Source organism: Cynara cardunculus, assembly GCF_001531365.2.
Source record: "Cynara cardunculus var. scolymus isolate 2C chromosome LG 7, CcrdV1, whole genome shotgun sequence".
Taxonomy (NCBI): Eukaryota; Viridiplantae; Streptophyta; class Magnoliopsida; order Asterales; family Asteraceae; genus Cynara; species Cynara cardunculus.
The window spans coordinates 10,837,939-10,845,257 of NC_037534.1; positions in this window are offsets into that span (position 1 = coordinate 10,837,939).

Below are 7,319 nucleotides of genomic sequence, written 5' to 3' on the forward strand. Positions count from 1 at the left end.
CCAAAGCCGGATCCCAAGTATAATAGCCCTGTACATAAAAGTTTAGGCAATTCTTAGGTTCAAAAATATACATAAAATATAATAAGTTGAATATATAACACAAACCTGGAACCGCTTCCACTTTCGGCGTCTCACGTCCTTTGGGATTTTTTCCCAACTGGTCCATGGGCCGTCAAGTAGCTCTCAGTTGATCTTGGTGATCCGACGGATCACTTTGCTGTCACTGAAACTATATAATTACGAATTGAATTAGCATCAATAAAAAATATATTTTTATCAATTAAAAAATGTAAATGTATTTACTCTTTGCCGCGGATGCCAATAACCGTCCGCTGTTGTGGAAGCGGCTCTGGAGCAGCACTACCACGACCAGACTCAATCTCCTCCGGGTGTGCCGAAGCGGTACTAGAGCCTCTACCCGTACCGTGGGTAGGTGTACTGCCACTAGATCGACCGGTAATCCGAGTACGCGGCATTATCGATTTTCTACAAAGCAACGTTAGAAAACATACAACAATAATTCAAGTATACAGTAAATATTTCACACAATTGAAAATGTCTAACAATGGTTTACTAATTAAGATTTAAAAATGGAAATAATAAAATTTTAAAACAACTACACAAAGTTTACTAAGACTAAAATTTACAAATGAAGCCTAATCATCTGATGAGTGATCAGACAAGCCAAGTTCTTCGTCCTCAGAATCACCATCCGAGTATTGGAACTCCTCTTCTTCGTCATTACTCTCATCAACATGTCAGTTGTCGCGACGATCGTTGGCAACTTCGATGTCGTCTTCCCATGTGACAAGCTGGATTGGTTCTTGAACATCTTCGTTTCCCTCATGTTGGGTTATTCGTTCATTTTCCTGGAACAACTGTTCATCGTCTATATTTTCATCATCCGACCGGACTTGACTTCAGGGGTACTCGATGCTAAGTCATAGACCCCTCTTGGCTTTGTTTTCACCACAGACCACCAATCTTTTAATAAATTCGATGGATATGGTACATAATAGACTTGTTCAGCTTGTGATGCTAGGATGAACGGGTCGTCTGAACGAAGTTTTGATCTATGTCTGACGTCCACGAGATTATGTTTTGGGTCAACTCGGACGCCGTTAACTTTGTCAAACCATGTGCATCTGAATAGTGGGACAACATAACGACCGAGCTCATACCCATGATATTCTATATCGAGGACTTCATCCAACAAGCCATAGTAGTCGGCCTCGGAATCTGAGTAACAAGACCCTCTCACGYATACTCCACTATTATGTGTGGTGCAATTTCTACCATGAGTTAGCGTGTGAAACTTGTAACCGTTTACGAATAACCCCGGGTGTGTCCAAACCGTACGTAACGGTTTGGATGCCAAAATCCTAACAAGATCTGAAGCAGGGTCTGACCGAGACATAACCTACAATTATGTCATTTGTAATATTTTATTAAGTACATATAAATAATGATAAATTAAAGTTAATATGTATACACTTACGTGGGTATGAAACCATCCAGCAAAGTGATCGCCCCTACGTTTGTCGAGACCCGCATCATCAATATATGGCTCTCTATTTAGGACCTCCGTATTGAAGATATCTATGAACGGAAAAACTTATTCACAATTCAGTATAATGTATGTGTGAGTTTTGTGCATATCTTCATCCGATAGATTAACATGTGTTCTGCCTTTATTAAATAATCCTCGACATGGAGTTTTAAATATACTTAACCGTCGGTCTGAAGACGAACAATCGGTGGCAAAATTTCGAGGCTCACGGTTCAGACGTGTCTCTACCGTTGTTCCAAAATACAGCGAGCAGTAGGTCATTAGTTCATTAACCAAATATGCTTCTACAATTGACCCTTCTACCCTTGATCTGTTTCTCACTGTCCTTTTCAACGACCCTARACGTCTCTCAYAKAGATACATCCATCGATATTGAACCGGACCTCCAACTATTGCCTCACGTGCCAAATGTACCACAAGGTGTTCCATGGAATCAAAKAATCYCGGTGGGAAGACTCTTTCCAACTTGCAGATAGTTTCCACTATACTTGTCTGCAATTGAAGCAAGTCGTCAATGTGTAACACCTTTGAGCATATTGCACGAAAGAATGTGCGCAACTCACTGATAGCATCCCATATTGGAGTCGGTACCATCCCTTTTATAGAAAGATGTAGCAATCTTTGCATGAACACATTGACAATCATGACTTTTGAAGCCATAAAAACTACCATCTTCGACGTTTACTAATTCACCTAGGTTAGAAGCATAGTCGTCTGGGAATCTAAGCTTCTTCAACCATTCACACACCTTTCCTACTTGTTGTTTGTTCAATGAGTAGGAAGCTTTTGGTTTAAATATTTTATTTCGTTCCTCCCTCACATGCAACTCCGATCGATTGCAATATTCTTCAATGTCTTTCTTTGCTTTTACATTGTCGTTCGATTTTAGGGTGTCCATGATGGTGTGAAAGATATTGTCAAACACATTCTTTTCAATGTGCATTACATCAAGTTGTGTCGGATCAACAAAGTGTGCCAATATGGCAGCTCCCAGAAAATGCTCTTCTTTACCCAATTGTGGGTTACCCCAAAACCCACAGGCTTCCTATATTGCCTTGAACCGTGTGGGACTCTATCATAGACCGTAGGAAGGCTACAAACTTGTGCCCATATTTGCTCCCCAATTAGAATAGGGGGTGGACCAGCTTTTTCAACATGTCCAACACGAAATTGGTTCTTATCACACCTGAACAAGTGTCTGATTGGCAGAAATTTGCGGTGACAGTCAAACCAACACAACTTTCCTCCGCTTCGCAACTGGAACGCACATGCATTACCCATGCAATATGGGCAAGCTAACTTGCCATGCGTGCTCCAACTAGACAGCAAGGCATAAGTAGGAAAGTCACTAACCGATCCATTAATGTCCAATCGGCCTATCAAAATCCAATACGGTTCATTAAAGCCCAACACGGTTCATTAAAGCCCAATACGATCCATTAAGGCCCCAATACGGTCCATTAAAGCAAATACGGTCCGTTAAAGCTCAATACGTTCCATTAAATAAAGCCCAATACGATCCAGTAAATCCCAATAAAACCGTTAAAGCGCAACTAACATCCGTTAAAATTCAATACGGTTAAAAGATTTAATTTTTAATTTTTAAAAATGATTTTTCTTTATTTTTTAATTTTTTTTATTATTTCTCTGCCGGAAAAGGTTAGAAGTTTTTTTTTTAATTTTTTAAAAATAAATTTTCTAAACATATTTCAGGTGGATTTATTTTTTTAAAGGGAAAAGTACAATAAAAACCAATGGACTTTCTTGTTTGGAATGATTAAGTCCTTGGACTTTTTTTTGGAACAAATAAGTTATTGGACATTCCAAAACATGTTAAATAAGTCATTGGACAATTTTTTGGAACAAATAAGTCCTTGGACATTCCAAAAWAWKTTAAATAASTCMTTGGACAATTTTTGGAACAAATAAGTCYTTGAACAATTCAAAACATGTTAAATAACTTCTTGAACTTTTATAAAACATGTTGGATACATTCTTATGACTTGTACAACTACTTAAAGTGGTAAAATAGTGAAAAAATAGGGAAAAAACCCAATGAACATTCATATTTTGAACGATTAAGCCCCTAAATATTTTTTGAACCAAAAAGTATTTAGATCTATAAAATTAAACAAATATAACAAAAAAGTACTTACATTTACAAAAAAAATAATTACATTTTAAAAAGATTTTTGATAAAGTTTATTTTAATTAAAATTAAAATATATTCTGTTAGTAATTTTTCAAACAAAAAAAAAATAATTATTATTAAATTTATTTTAATTAAAAATATATATATCATGTTCATTTTACCACTTTTATCGTTCAAAATATGAATGTTCATTGGGGTTTTTTCGGATTTTTTTTCACTATTTTACCACCTTAACTAGTTGTACAAGTCATAAGAATGTATCCAACATGTTTTATAAAAGTTCGAGAAGTTATTTAACTTGTTTTGGATTGTTCAAGGACTTATTTGTTCCAAAAATTGTCCAATGACTTATTTAACATTTTTTGGAATGTTCAAGGACTTATTTGTTCCAAAAATTGTCCAAGAAGTTATTTAACATTTTTTGGAATGTCCAAGGACTTATTTGTTCCAAAAATTGTCCAAGGACTTATTTAATATATTTTGGAATGTTCAAGGACTTATTTGTTCCAAAAAATTGTTCAAGGACTTATTTAACATGTTTTGGAAAGTCCAGGGACTTATTTGTTCCAAAAAAAAGTCCAAGGACTTAATCATTCAAACATGAAAGTCCATTGGTTTTTATTGTACTTTTTCATTTTTTAAAATATTATTATTTTTTCGCCGGAAACGGTTAAAAGATTTATTTTTTATTTTTTTAATTAGATTTTTCTAAAAACATTTCCGGCGGATTTATTTTTTTAATTTTTTTAAAATTTTCCGCCGGAAACCCGTTGGAAAAGGTTAAAAGTTTTTTTTTAATTTTTAAAAATTATTTTTCTAAACATATTTCCGACGGATTTCCGGTGGAAAATTTAAAAATAAATCTGCTGGAAATGTTTTTAGAAAAAGTATTTTAATTTTTTTTCAAAGATTAATTAATTTTAAAAGATTAATTAACCCTTAATTAAGAAATCCGTTGAAAATCCGCTGGAAATACAATCAGTTTATTTTTTCCGGCGGAAGTCAATAAAAGTTGACTTTTTTAACTTCCGCCGGAAAATTACCGGCGGAAAACGTCCGCCGGAAAAAGCGCCGAAAATGCCCAATTTTCTAGTAGTGTATTTATGGAAATGATTTATTATGATTTGAATATTTATAAAAGATGACTAGAGTTCATTAGTTATAATCAATACTTTAGATTAGGAAACAATCAATACTTTAGATTAGGAAACAATCAAAACTTTTATAAAATCACATATTCATCAAATTAAATGGACGGTTGAGGTTGAGTTGTATTGGTTGTACAAATATAAAGGGTTGCATAATAACTCACACTCTCTCTCTCTCTATATATATATATATATAAATAAATAAATATATATATATATATATATATATATATATACTTGGGATCATATGAGACCAAGGGTTTTTCGTGAGACCCGTAAGACCAATTTTCAACCGGTGGATTAGATCTACAATCTGAACATTCATAATCACAAAATTGCCATGAGATTTCTCAATAATCACAAAATTGCCACCATGCAACTTTAAACCATTAGATCATTAGCTTATAAAGTTGATCAATGAACATAAATTGGTCTTACGGGTCTCACGAAAAACGCCCTTATCACATGTGATAATACGTGTGAGGGGGAGCTTGTGATGTGCGGACAACGTGTTCTACGACTTAGCCGGCACCAAAGGTTGTCTGCATCTATGATTTAACATCATATGTGATGGTATTAATGAATTATAGTGTTATATCAACAACAACCTTATCATATGTGATAATACTTGTGAGGAGGCTTAGTGGTGTAAGGGCAACTTGGTCAGCAACCAAGATCGCATCAAAAATCACCCGCGTCTCTGATTTAGTATTTCATGTGATGTTCTTGTCTATAGTAAAAGAGTGTTCTTGCGTTATCGTAGAATGAAAATGTTCTCGTTTGAACCCTTCCTTATATACACACACACACACACACACACATATATATAGGAGCATAATCAAATGAGAACTAATTAGTTTGTGGTAACCGTGAGGTCCAATCTCAACCATAAATCAATAGATAAATTAGAAAATTTATAATTTTGGTAATTTTGAATTAAAATTTTAATGCAAGGACATTTTAGGTATTTTAAAACTCTCCTCTATTCTCTCTCCGTCCTCCGGCCACCATCCTCCGGTGATACTACAATGGTATCACAATGCATCATATATGTGATTGGGTATCATACTGAGGTCGTTTGTGTGGTCGATCGGAGATGTAACACAGTGGTACCCCAATTGGTACTACATTGTGTATCACATTGCATCTTGTATGTATTTTGTGTATCACAACATGGATGATCGGTATGTATTCCTTAAATTTAGATTATGGATTTGATTTTGTTTTTAAGGTTTGGGTTGGTATCATAGTTGGTATCACAATGGTATCACAGTGATACCACAATGGGTATCACATTGTGTATCACAATGATTACTTGGTACTGGTTGGAATAATGTTCATCGAAGGTTGGAGATCTGAGGTCGGAGAGAGGTAAGAGGTGAGAGGAGAGAGGAGAGAGGGGTTTTTAGAATACCTAAAATGCCCTATAATTATAATTTTAACTCAAATTACCAAAATTACTAATTTCCTAATTTATCCGTTGATATGTGGTTGATGTTGGATCTCACAGTTACCACAAACTAATCAGTTCTCCCTTGAATGAGCCCCTAGTTGGATCTCACAGTTACCACAAACTAATCAGTTCTCCCTTGAATGAGCCCCTATATATATATATATATATATATATATATATAGAGAGAGAGAGAGAGAGAGAGAGAGAGACGGGATCAAATGAAAACCGTCTAATTCTTATAACCGTGTAAACTAATTTCGACCGATAGAAAATTTTCTTTTTTTCTTAATTAAATTTAATCATCAAGAGTAGAATTGTCATTTACATTGTTTTCAATTAAATAAGGAAGTTATTAAGAGATCTTAATTAAGGTAACATAATAAAGAAAATTCTAGAAATGGTAATATTTTAATTTTTTTTAAATTAGAATTTTAAAAATTAAATATTGTTATTTGGTTTCTCGGTTTATTAGTGGTAACAATACGAAAATAAAAAATTATTATATTCATTAATCAACGAAATCAGTAACAGATCCAAACAAAGATTCATGAGCCGGTAAAAATATAATCAACTGTGAAACAGATTCATGTTAGAATTGTTCATGAAAACGTTTATTGAGGAGCTTGTTTTATGAAACGTATGCAGATTGGTTATATTTGAAGGTATACATTGACTCTATGAAACGTGTTCACTTATGGTCAACAAAGCATGTAATGGTAAATGCATTGATTCTATGAAACGTGTTCGTATTGAAAGAAATTGGCTGATGAAATGGGTGCATAACGAAAGTGAAACCATTTCATAATTGCTAAGAAAATGATGTGTTATTAGCGAACAGTGAAACAATTTTATTATCACAATAAAACGGTTTCATTTACCAATAACATGAAAATGACAAATGTCTCATCTAGCATTACGTTGATTAGTGTTTTGATGAAACTATGAAACGTGTTCGGATTGCAAAAACTTTGTTGATGAAATGGGTGCATAATGACA